Source organism: Lepidochelys kempii, chromosome 2 (assembly GCF_965140285.1).
Source record: "Lepidochelys kempii isolate rLepKem1 chromosome 2, rLepKem1.hap1, whole genome shotgun sequence".
Classification (NCBI taxonomy): Eukaryota; Metazoa; Chordata; order Testudines; family Cheloniidae; genus Lepidochelys; species Lepidochelys kempii.
In genome coordinates, this window is record NC_136381.1 from 61,784,554 (window position 1) to 61,797,895 (window position 13,342).

Sequence of the window (13,342 nt, forward strand, 5' to 3'; positions counted from 1 at the left end):
CAAAGTAAACATGCAACCTGGGATATGAAGTAGTGAACTAAAAAACCTTACAATTTAAAGCAAAATTTTACAAAGGTTGTGTGTGTCTAGGTAAATATAAAATAATAAAAATAGCAATGGTTTATTTTGGGGGTGGTAGGGAACCTAAACTTTAGAAATCCTAGCAATACTTGAGTAATACTATGTTTGTTATGTCTCTACTGCTTAAAATACATCTGCTAGTTCCACTTGCTGTAAGTTAAATTTTCCTCTGAAAATGGGCTTGGTAAAAATGGCATTAGAGCTGGTGCACATAGTTGGGATATTTTTTTTAAACCTGACCTGAAAATCCAAAAAAGTTGGTGAATCAAAAAAAGAACAAAATTTTCATTTTGTGTTGAATGAAACATTTTGTTTGACCTAGACCAAACCCTTTTTAAAAAACACTTTAATGTAGGAGGAAAAGAAGGGCTACATTCACAAAACTGCCATAGGAGGTGTTTGTGTTTGAGACAAAATAGTTTCAGAGATGATTCAAGGTTTTCACAAGCTTGTATCTTCCTGGGAGAATTCATCTTTGGGCTTTAAACTTTCAGTGTTTGGTCCCTGGCCAAAGATGCATTATTTTGGAAATGGAAAAATCTCTTCAATCATTTTCAAATTTTGTATGAGTGGAAAAACCAGCCACACAGATAACTCAAAGAACTCTGAAGAATGACATGTATGTAGTCCTTTCTGAGTAGGTCCAGAATTAAATTTGAAGGGAAATTAATTGCTTGTTAAAACTTTGAACAACTGAAAACTATACCCTTTTATAGAGTTGTATTTCACAGGTGTGTGCACTTAATGTATGTTAGTGGTTTAGGCAGCTTCATTAATTTCATTAGTGCAATGTTGCCTTTTCTACCATAATTACATAGTAACACATCCAAACAAACCAAAGAGCTGTCCAAAAAACAAAGCAAAAACAAACTCCCCTATACACACTTCTGCTGGGAAGAGGATGAGAGAACAAACTGTGACATATTATTCACACTAGAAAGAGCTCAGATACTACATGGTATACAAGCCTTTATAGACTAGAAGAGCATGTGCTTGTCATGGATCGCACACTATCTCCACGTTGAGGTCAGAATCATGTTTACTGATGTTGCAAAAGGGATAATTATTATTGGTTTTCTTGCAGAAGCTAGTAGAAATGGTAGACTTTCCAAATGATCTTTGGCTGGCCGGGGGTGGGGGGGGGGTTGTAATTTTGCTTCTTGTTTCATACATACACTGGGTTGGCTTACCTATTGTATTGATGATTGTAATGTGTTACAAGTAAGTCTAGAACTTGATAGCTGCATTTTATAAACTGAAGAAATGAATATGTAATATTTGGAAGTATATATTTTATAAGAAAAATAGGAACAGAAAATACTATACAGAGGGGCCTCAAGGCCAAGTTGACACTGTTGGAGCTCTTAACTTTCTGCATTTCTGACTTTTATTGATTTTTCTTTATTATTCTGACTCTAAATGATTCTACATTATTTATTTAATCTACATTAATCAATTTATTTTCTAATTTACTGATGTAATCAGTCTTTTACTTTGAATATAAATGTCGTCTTTATTGTGATAACCAGCAAAAAAGGTGGCACAACTATTGACTTCATTGAGATCTCTTAAACTTCCTTTTAGCTGAAACAGAAGGTATATGCATTAGCAATAGCATAGTCACATGCAGTTGTACTGTAATTTTATATGCTTACCATACTCTTTTTTTTAAAGAAAAAAAAAAGAATCGGATGAACCTCCACAACTTTGTTCCAGCACTGAAACTGTTACTTCCCTGTGGTCCTCACTGTAAAGAGCCAATAAGTTAATTTTACTTCAAAAATCACAGTTGATCAGTTTGAGGATCAAAACTGAATACTACCTAACTAATTTAGCAGAAGTCAGGTGCCCTAGACCAGAAGCTTTTATTCAACAAAGTAAATATATTAAAAATTAACTTTTTGGTAACATTGCCTCTCTCAGCCAACAGTGACAAGAGTTAGTTCTTGTGTGCTCTGCTTTCAATAAAAGTATCTGTTAAACTTTGATCTCTAGTTTAAAAAAAAAAAACCTTTTCTTTAGATTGTTTTGAAACTCAGGTATAGATGCTGTATAGTCAACTCAACATGTAGGAATTTATTTAAAACCAGGGCTCCAGGCATAGTGCAGTTACATAGTTGTAGAAATGAATGCATAATTTACCTTTCTCCCATTCTCCCAAAACTTTGTGCAGCAAATCCTAAAGAGGTCCATTAAATATTTTTAAAATGTCAGTTTTTCTGCCATCTTTCTGCTTGTCTGCCTGCCATTTGCCTATCTTCTCTGTACCTGTGTGGGTTTTATTGTGTGTTCATAATGGGCGTTTTAGTCTGTTTTCTGTACTTCTCTCTATGCTACTGTTCTAAAGACACAAGGGGAGGTAGCGACAGAATCTCTAAGATTCAGGATACCAGCAAAGATGAAAGCTCATATGCCAAACTGATTCAATCATTAGAAATGAGTGATTTGCCCTGCTGGATTTTCTCTGAGGTGAGCATTTGTGGAGGGCGCAGCATAGCGGGCAGGGCAAACAGAAGACTGAAATACTGTCCTTTGGGGAAAAGGGGACGCAATCATGCAGTGCTTCTTAGCCACTGAGCAGTTCCACGTTGCAATTTATGTAGTCCTACTATGCAGCTTCTTAGCTATGTGAAATTGGTGTTTCTCTGCTGTGATGCTAATGCATTTGTATTGGTTATAAACACACCTTCTGGTGTACCTTTAGAATCTTTTTGATAAAAATGAACACAGTAAATGATTTTTATAATCTGTTAAAACCATGAAAATTCCTGCTCCCCTTTCCCCCCCTCCACCCCAAAATTTCTGGGTGGCTCTTCCACAGAAATTTGGTAGGGGAAGCTTGGGGCCGAATTTAGGTCTAATATGTAGCGTAGTGCGTGATAAACGATTAATCATTTACACGTTGCTAGACAAGCATAATCTAATCTCAAAAACAGTCCTGTGAGGTGAGTGACAATTCACTTGAGAGAAGGGAAAACAAGCAGAGAAAGGCTAAGGACTTATTTTTCAAAACGATTAACGCATCTGCATGCCAAACTTGTGCATTAAATTACTGCTCTTTTATCACTAAAATGCATATGACTAATTACATGTCCAACTAGTATTTGTGTGCAATGGAGCTTTGGGACACACACATCAGCCACACAGTTACACACACTTTTGAAACTAGGCCTGAAGATCAGTGGTGGTAGCTTTATCCTGCTTCTTCCTTCTGCTCCCCCTCTCCTCTTCCCTGCAATCTGTATGGAGATTATTACTGGAATGCTCTTCACTCTGGTCAGGGTGTTGCAAGGAAATGTGTTGCAGTGGCATGAGGGAGGTTGCTGAGAAAGTGATAAGAGCATCCTCTTCCTTCTCCTTGTCAGAATGGAAAAACTGGGATGCTCCAGTAAAGGGAAGGGCAGAAAACTAGTATTAATTCTGCTGGCTCTGGCACTGTTTTCTGCTCGTTTCAGCCTCCCTCATTTCAATCTAGCTGTTATGCTACCATCAAACCCATCCCATTAATTGACTCTTTGAGGGTTGCCAGGTGTCCGGTTTTCAAGCAGAACAGCCGCTCGAAAAGGGACCCTGGTGTCTCCAGCCAGCACTGCTGACCGGGCCTTTAAAAGTCCAGGGGGCTCCGCACAGCTCCCAGAAGCAGCGGTATGTCCCCCCTCTGGCTCCTATGCGTAGGGGCAGCCAGGAGGGTCTGCACACTGCTCCTGCCCCAAGCACCAGCTCTGCAGCTCCCATTGGCCGGGAACCATGGACAATAGGAGCTGTGGAGGTGGCACCTGCAGACAGGGCAGTGTGCAGAGCCCCCTGGCCGTGCCACCGCATAGAAGCTGTGGGGGAGGACATGCTCCTGCTTCTGGGAGCTATTTGAGGTAAGCGCTGCCTGGAGCCTGCACCTCTGATCCCCTCCTGCCCTCCCAACCCCTAGTTCCCAGCCCGGAGCACCCTCTTGCACCCCAAACGTCTCATCTCTGGCCCACCCCAGAGTCTGCAACCCTAGCCAGAGCTCTCAATCCCCTCCCCCCCATGTCCTAACCCCCTACTCCAGCCCTGATCCCCTGCCTGGCCTCTGAACCCCTTGGTCCCAGCACAGAGCCCCCTTCTGCACCCCAAATCCCTCATCCTTGGCACCACCCCAGAGCCTGCACCCCCAGCCAGAGCCCTCAGGCCATCCCACATCCCAACTCCCTGCCCCAGCCAAGAGCCCTCTCCCACACCCTGAACTCCTCATTTCTAGCCCCACACCAGAGCCTGCACCCCTAGTAGGAGCCCTCACCCCCTCCTGCACCCCAACCCCCTGCCCTAGCTTGGTGAAAATGAGTTAATGAGTGAGGGTGGGGAGAGAAAGTGACAGAGGGAGGGGGGATGGACTGAGTAGGGGGGCAACACCTTGGAAAAGGGGTGGGACAGAGAGGGACCTTAGGGGACAGGGTGGGGCAAGGGTGCTCAGTTTTGTGTGAGAAGAAAGTTGCTAACCCTATCTTTCTCCCATGCCTGAACTCTACCCATCACCTTCCCAGCTAAGAACCTTTCCAACCTCCTCAGCTTCCTCAGCAACAGCCTGTGATGGGGTGTTCTCCGCACATTTGCCCTGAAAGGGTTAAGGCAGGCCAGAGGGGCCAGTTAGCCTATTAGACAGCAAGCTGGGGGGAATTAAGACAGTGAAAGAAACCTTAATTAGAAGGTCACACTGTGCAGAAACAGGTGCAGCCTATATAAATCAGGAAGTGGGCAACTAAAGGGGCTACTTGGAAAGACTACAGTCACTTCCTAGGAGGAGTGTTTAGAGGCTGTAGATAACCCCTGGCAGGTAGGAGTGGTGAAACTGGCAAACCCAGAGAAGGAGGGGAGAGCCAGAAAGTTAAGAAAGGGATCAGGGAAATGCAGCAAGATATGGGTGGGGCAGACCTTGGCTGGTGATTAGAGGGTCCCTGAGCTGGAACCCAGAGTAAACTGCGGGCCTGGGTTCCTGGCATGGGTCAGAAGACTGTGTTTGGATGGTAGAGTGACTTGAGCTTAAACTTGAGTCTGAACCTGGGTTTATTATGCAGTGTAGATAGACCCTCTGGGCTAGTCTTGCAGAAGTCATGCTTTGTGCCTTGCAGTCTATGTGCTGCAGGACTGTAAGTCCCTTGGAAGCAGACAAGTGTACTCAAGCCTCACAAGTAGCCCTCTGGGGCAGTGATCCCTAAACTTTTGATTGCACACCCCCTTGCACCTGTCAGTACCTCCCTGAGCCCCTGGAGCTAGCAGGGACGCAGCTGGGGACAGGGAGAGATGTGGCCAGGGCAAAAGGGGCTGAGGCTTGGGCTGCAGCTGAGGGTGGGCCTAGGGCCAGAAGCAGGGTCATGTCCAGGGGCCAATGGTGTGGAGGGGGGTGAAGCTGCAGCTGGGCTGCGGTGTGGGCAGCAGGTGGGCCCAAGTCCAGGTGCAGCTCCACTCCCAGCCTTGCCCCTAGCCTCGGCCCTGGCTGGGGGTGGGGAGGGGTTGGGTGGTGTTCCCTCCCTGCCCCTGTGGGGGATGGCCTGGGCCCTGCTGTGCCCCCTAGATGTTCCTCTGTGCCCCCTTAGGGGGTGCACCCCACACTTTGGGGACCTCTGCTCTAGGAGCAACATTCACACCACACAGTTGTGAAGTTAGTGGGGCTTAACCTTATTAAATGCTAATGACCAGCCACCTCTGCTTCAGATTACATAGTGAGCCAGTGTTAAAGGTGGAAACCTGGGAAGTTTGACTTCTTGTCTCCCATTCTTACTATTAGGCAACACTTTCTCTTGAATTCTTTGAGCAGGGTGGCCTTTTGGTTTTGTGGGGTGGAAAGGCTGCGTGGTTTAGGCTGGTAGTAAGATATTGCCAGCTTGACTGTACCTCAGGCTGGTGTTGACCAGCAGTTACCTCCATCTGACTGCTCTTTGTTTCCCCATGAGAAAATGTGGTGGGCTCAGTCCACTTGCCATCCAAATGCTATCATAGCTGGAACTAACTGCTTGCTTGCAGTCTTCTCAGCAAAAGAAACCAAGCACTGAGTGGGGATGGGGACAGAACTGACTTCACACACCTATACAAGTGATCTCTCCAGGACAGGGTTGGAGAACATTGCCTAGACAGTGTGGAAAAACTTGCACTGATCTTGCCTGGGCTGTATATCAAACAAACAACCCCTTCCTTCGCTAGAGCTGTCAATCTGGCAGCTTTCACAAACACGGGATGCACTTTCATTTTTTAAAAAAACAAACCATTTGCCAGCTCCTGCAGCTGCTGACGAATAATGATAAACCAGTAAAAGTGCCCCTCCCTTGGGTGGGTATAGCCAGTGTAAATTAAATGATATTTTAGACATGAAAAGTCTGCTGAGTTTATCCTTGTGAATTACTAACTCGGTAGCCATTTTAATATTGTTTGCCTGAAGAGGTTAAGGTCACAGGTAAGAATGGAGTACAAATATAGGAAGAATTACCTTTCCAGTTATAGATGGTTCCACATTTAACCTTCTAAATAACATTTATTAAATATGTTTGCCTCTATATTACCTGTATACAGATTATTAATATGTCATAGCACTGAAGTCAAAGGTAGAATTGTTACTTACCCCGAGACATACTTGAAGATCCAGTTATTGTATGGTATGTCTACACTGCAATCATTCATGCAGTGTCATCACAGCTCGTGTTGACATACCTTTAATCAAGGTAGCTTGGGTACCAGTAGCAGTGCAACCATACAGCACAGGCTGTACAAGCCTGTCTGAAATAATGAGTAATTACTCAGGCAGCTAGTCCATGTTGCTGCTGTGGCTTCACTGCTCTGGTACCTGAGCTAGCTAGATTAGAGCTAGCCCTGGTATGTCCACAGAAGCTGCAATCGCATCCTGTGATTATAAAGCAGATATTTTCTTCATCTGCATCCCACTGTAGGTGCACATGCATGCAAGACTGTATTTATTTGAATAACAACATCTGTCAGGCCATACATGTGCCCTGCACTGCCTTATGCTCCTGTGTGAGGGTGTAAAGAGTGGGATGATTGCAACCGTCCCTCAATTCCTTTGCCACTTAAAGCCCATGGTGGCTGAAAACTAGGAACAGAGGGCTGGTTATGGAGATTGCAGAAAGTGTAGCCAGGGCATGCCACAGTCCTTTGGCTTGTTCCAAGATCTCTTCATGATTTGGGAGAGTGATTCTGGTGAGCATCGTTGCACTCAAATGTCAAGAAGCTAGAGATGTTTCTTGTATGAGTGTCGTCTCAATGTTCAGGGTCTCTTCAATTTCAGACAGGAGGTCCTGGAAGTCTTCAGTCATCGGGTGCCAGTGTGGGGCTGGTGCCACTGCCTTGTCCAGTATTGAGGAATCTTTTGGGTGGAGATGGGGAGTTTGTTGTTGCCTCACTGTCATTTCCTGTTCCTGTGGGCCCACTTCTGGTTCCGCTGAGAATGACTTAGCAAACAGTGCTGTCAAGAAGACAGATCTTCTCCTCCTTTGTAGACTTGCAGGAGGGTGATCTGTGATTCAGCATATGGGAGAATGGTCCCCTGTAAGACAAATAAGGCTGTATTGGCTTCCCATATGAATGCTGGTCTAGTACCATTCCTGTGCCTCCTATGGGGCTCTGAATGGGGATTCCCTGAAGCCCTGTTTGGGGGAAGTGGGGGCAGAGGAGTGGAATGTTTGCTCATCTTCAAAGGTGGTGCTGATTGGTTGTATAAAGGCAGTGTTGGTTTTGAGGCTGGTTGCCACTTCAGTACCAGGAATGACTATGGAGGTACTAGGACTTAGAGGAGCCCATATCCCTCACCCTTGCTTAGCTCTGTCAGGATGAGGATTGCGTCCAGGTCTCTCACTCTGTCTGACTGCTTGGAGCCTTTGTACTTTGTACTCTCCATATTTTCCCCTCTGTCTTTGAGCTATATTCAAGCTTGGTCTGACTTTGTGCATTGGTGTCCTGTTCACAAGCAGGCATAAATGGCAGCCTCGAGGAAGCCAGTACTGGTAGCATGAGGGCTGTTGGTGCTGAGGTTTTGTGTGGTGAGGACTTCACTAATGTTGAGATGGTCCGTGTTAACTTTTCTGATTGTGCTGATTCAGTCAGCATCCTTTTCACCTTCTTGCAGGTGCTTGATCCTGGAGTCTGATGTGTGCTCAAGAGAGTGCTGGCCTATGCTGCTTTATCTAACCTCCTCTGGCTGTAACTGCCACCTCTGGGTCTGAAACGATCTGCATGGACTCCTCCAGCAGCTAGAGCTGATTACTCCTGGACTTGCAGGTCCTGGAGGAAAAGGACTTGCACACAGAGCACCTGTCTATGATATGGTTCTCTCTGAAGCAGAAGAGACATTGACTGTGCCTGTCCTTCATGGGGATCACAGCACGGGCAGGGTTTAAACCCTGAGGGTTTGGAGTCTGCCATGAGTCATGGTGATTTGTGGGAGGCATCTTGTTGTGCTGTACTGGGGGTTGCCAATTAATTTTTCTTTCTTTTTTTATTTATTTAAAGGAATGAGCTTTAGATAAAATTTCTTCACCAAGTTGGCTGGAAAAAAAAATGGGTTTAGGATTTCTGAAGAGTAACGGGTCAGACATTCATCAGATTGTTTCACCACCAACTACAGTAAGAGGGAACAGAGGGGGGGACATGGCTGCCAAGACCTTTATGCCTCAGATGGGAGCATGAGGAAGCACAGGGTTCCGGTGCAGCCCTGATGGACATGGCTACTTTAAAAAAAAAGAAAAAAAATCTTGTTTCCATGGGATCTGCACTGAAACATACTTCTAGAACAATATTTACTGAACATCTTGGCAAAACTAAATTTTGAATATTGTGACCTTCAACTCTTAATCTATTAATCAAGACTAACAATTCAGAATCTCACGTGTGTATATATTAAAATAAAATGTGTAAATATATATGTATAGTAACATGTACGCCCATTAAAAAGATTCTAGCTTTAAAAATGAAGTTTGTCTTTGCCACCCAATAGTGTCTATTTCAGGCCCGTGGGATGATTTTATTTAAGCATTTATTATTAAGTCCAGATGTTTGGTGCTGTACAAGGCAGACATAAAGACATGGGAACTGCCTGAAAAAGGCAGTTTTAGTTGCATATAGATCTTGAATAAACAGCCTGTCTAGTTCAAAGGTTCTTGTCATGGCCTTGTTGTGGGGACACATTTCTGTGGTATTATCTCTTGGGTACAGCACAACTATATCTATGCAACTTTGCACTGAACAGACATAGTACATAAGCCAAGAAAAGCATATAAAATTGTGTGATAATTTTAAAATGAAATTATGGTCTTCTTTTTTCCCCACAGAACAATAGAACCATTTCAGCGTTACTATTCCACCACAGCTTTACCTATGGACTTTTGGCACAACTGCTTAGAATTTAGATTCTTATTTGAAAGTGTAGGGGGCGCTACAAGCTAAGATTTCCCATTTCTTTTGGTATGAACTGCCCTATCTGCTTACACTACAGAAGAAAAATTCAGAGATAAAATGTTTATCTTCCTAAAGCCTTTCACTTCTGAGCAGAAATTGTAATTTCCAGTGCTTAAAGGCATAATGTTTATGTGAAATTTTCACACAACTGTATTTTCTTTGAGTTTCCCTGGGTAAAATGTGTGTACACATTTTCCCCCAAAACCATGTACAACTTAAAAATCATGTGAAAACTATATATAGTATATATTGCCTTGAATTACTAATGACATGATAGGATACCAAAAGGTGGAGAACTTGCACATAAAAACTGAGTTTAAGTATTTTTGCTATTTGCTTAACTTTTGCATTAGTCCTGGATAATAAAAGTAGATTACTTTGTGTCCTTGGTTTACTATCAGTTTCTAATCACTTTCACTTCAGTTTTCATAGCTTAGCACAAAGTTGCAATATTTTGCTTGCCAATTTTGAAGGGAAATATCACTTGCTATAAAGTTTTGTTTTGTTTCAGTTGGAATTAAAACAAACAAACAAAAACATGGGGAAAGTGCTGTTACTTGTAGGATTTGTAAAAATTTGTATGTGGGGCCAAATGTTACCTGATTGCAGCCTCTTAATGATGCCATAGTTTTGTTAATAACTTATCACATTTCTGGAGGATTTTACCTATAATTCCATAAGCAATTCTGCATGCTGTTGAGAGAGGATATACTGTAGCTTCTAAATTAGAGATTCAGGCGTGCATAACTAATTTTTTCCATTCTAATTATTTTTCTTGAAGCTGGAGCAACACCAATGACAGCACATAAGATTACCTGCTATTTCACAGCCATTGTGTTTTGAAAGTTGTACTGCTTGCAGTAGTATGGGGTTGTACCTTGTGGGTACGCAACAGGAAGAGGTTAAAGCACTTAATAAATGACAGGTAAGAAGAGGCCAAATTATATTGTGTGGTTGAATATAATTCCATATAAAAACATAAATCCCTCTCCAATCCAGAGCTTTAAATGCTGCATTGGTACCCAGATGCAGTAGCCTTTGTAAAGACTTTTCTACTTGCCGTGTTCACATTTCAGCACCCAGTGTCTTGTTGTACCTGCCAATGCTACCTCCTTCCTCACCCCAAAAAACTCCTCCTTTTGTGCACCAAATTGTAAAAATAGTAGTTCTTGGATATGGACCCCTTCCTTGGAATTGAGGATTATGCCATAAATCAGTAGAATGGAAACTTTTCCTTAGGTTCATAAGACCTCAGATTTTGACTTTGTTGTAAGTTACTTATACGAATAATTAAGAGACTTCCACCTAGGGTAAAGAATAAGCAAATGTGTCGTCTTTTTGTAGACTGGCTGTAACTTAATTTACAAAGATGAAACTCAAACTGTCGTTTGTTTACAATGCCTATACCTGTTTCTTGAGCAAGAAGCTCCATTATATTTTGTAACTTTGTATAAGTTGACCTATTTTTGAAGTGAAGAATAAACATTTGTCTTGGTGTATGTCTACACTGCAGCTGGGAGCATACCCCCCCAGCCTGGCTAGACATACACAGGCTTGCTGTGCTTGAGCTACTGCACTAAAAATAGCCATGCAGCATCATCCACACTGATTGTAGCATGCCCTAGCCACCCAAATACAGGCCTAAAAGGTCAGGTGGGCTTGTACTTGAGCAGCTAGCCCATGCCTTCACCTGTGTTGCAACATCCGCACTATTTTTATTGCGCTAGCTCAAGTAGACCCAGTGCGTGTTTGTTTACCTGGAAGCGTAGACATACCCTCTGACATAAAATGCTACTGCAATACAGCATGAAACTGCAAATGAAATTACATTAACTTCTAAAGCCCTGATCCTTCAGTATCCCCTATACAGGAAGACCCTGGAGTAGAGTCCTAGGGGCTTCCATGAATGAATGTGTTGGGTAGAGCAATATGTCCCCCTCACTGAAGGATAGTGACATAACGTTATTTTCTATAGAGTATTAAAACTTACCTCTGAGACTAGAGATGCCAACTTTCTAATTGCAGAAAACCGAACACTCTTGCCCTGCCCCCGAGGCCTCACCCTTCCCCAACGCGCCACTCACTCCATCCAATACAACATTTGGCCTCCGTCACTCGTTCTCCACTCGCTCATTTTCACTGCAAGGCCCAAGCAGGCACCAGAAGGCCAGGAGCTGCAACAGTTTGAATGTGGGAGATGGAATGTATGATTCAAATACCCTTCACCTCAGCAGGGAGAGATTTTAAACACTATTGTAAAATTAATTGCCCACCAAAAGAGTCCCGCTCACTCGCAATGCGAGTGACGGAAGAGATTATTGCAGGAGCTTCATTTTTCTTGCCTTCACCTAACTGTCCTGGTAGGGGATCCAGCAGAGCTGAAGCCACTGACTGACTCCTTCCCTACCTGACAATGAACTGTATAGCAAGGACAAAAAGTTATGCTGTTCCATGTTTAATGACTAGTTAAATTGTTTAAATGTATGCTTTAATAGACAATATATGCAATATGGACAAATTAAAATTATGGGAGTCTTAGTCAGAGCTGTCCCTAGTGGTATGGCAAATTGGGGTGACTGCCTTGTGCTTTCGGGGTGGGCCCATGCTTCGTGAGGAGGCTGACAGAGAGGCGAGGCAGGAGATGGGAAGGAGGACCGCCCCGCACCAACCTCCTTCTCCCCCCAGTGCCTTCTGCCCGCCTGCGGGCCCCCTTGATCAGCACTTCCCCATCCCTCCCAGTGCCTACCATCGATCAGCTGTTTCATGGCATCTGGAGGTGCTGGGGGGAGGAGTGTGGGTGCAGTGTGCTCAGGGGAGGGAAGAGGTGGGGCCTTGGAGTGGGAGTGGGGGCTGGGCGGAGAAGGTGGGGGAACTCCTCATCTATGTCCTAGCCCTGCACCCCCTAGGGATGGCCCTGGTCTTTGTGTTAAATATTTCCTGACACTTATGTTTAAATATATAATCTTAATATTACATTGGTGTTATTTTATGAATTCATTATAGCTCTTTAATGTTAAGAAGATGAGGTTGCATAAAATACAATTCATGCTGTTCCAAAGCAGATTGAGAGGAAGTATGCTAGAATGTCACACACAGCATGACCACCTGTCTTTTGTTTGGTGTCCAATGTTCCACGTTGCACAACAAATCAATCAATATTGCCTTGTATACACCAATAATCATGCAAAGGATTGTACACTGTAATACAATGTGGTGTTTGTATATGAATATGTGTCACAAATAAAACATTGGGGAGGTGCCCTTAAAAATAAACTCTCCCCCATAATTTCCAAGTTGTCCTTTATTTGAAACAGAAAGGGTCGGTATATGGGTATGAGGGAGATTACCATAGCCAGAGACTAGCTCTTCTGTTTCAGGAACATCAGTCCTAGTGAAGCTATGCAGTCCTGTTGCCAGGCTCCTTTTGAGCTGCCGTGGTGTTGGCACCATCAGACCATATGACCCACTTACTTTTTGCAGCAGGCACCCACCAGTGTGAAGTGCTAGGCTTTGTGCACAGTGATGTCTGGCTGCTGGCATGGTTCCTGATGTGTCCGCTGACAAGGTGGGTTGTAGTGGCCACCCAGTGGCGGGGGCTGGACCAGCCTCAGTGCACTGTCCCTGGATGTCCTAAGAGACACACACCCAAAACCACACTAACCTACATGGTCCTCCTGCAGGGAGGGAGTGGCCTGCACAGCCAACTAGGCTAGCAGTTGCTGTGTCCATGTGCTGGGAAGGGCTGCGGGTGGGTCTGTCTTCACAGCAATAAAAACTGGCTTTACAGCTGTCTGTGGCTCACTGTGGGGCTGTTTGGGCTAGTTGAATC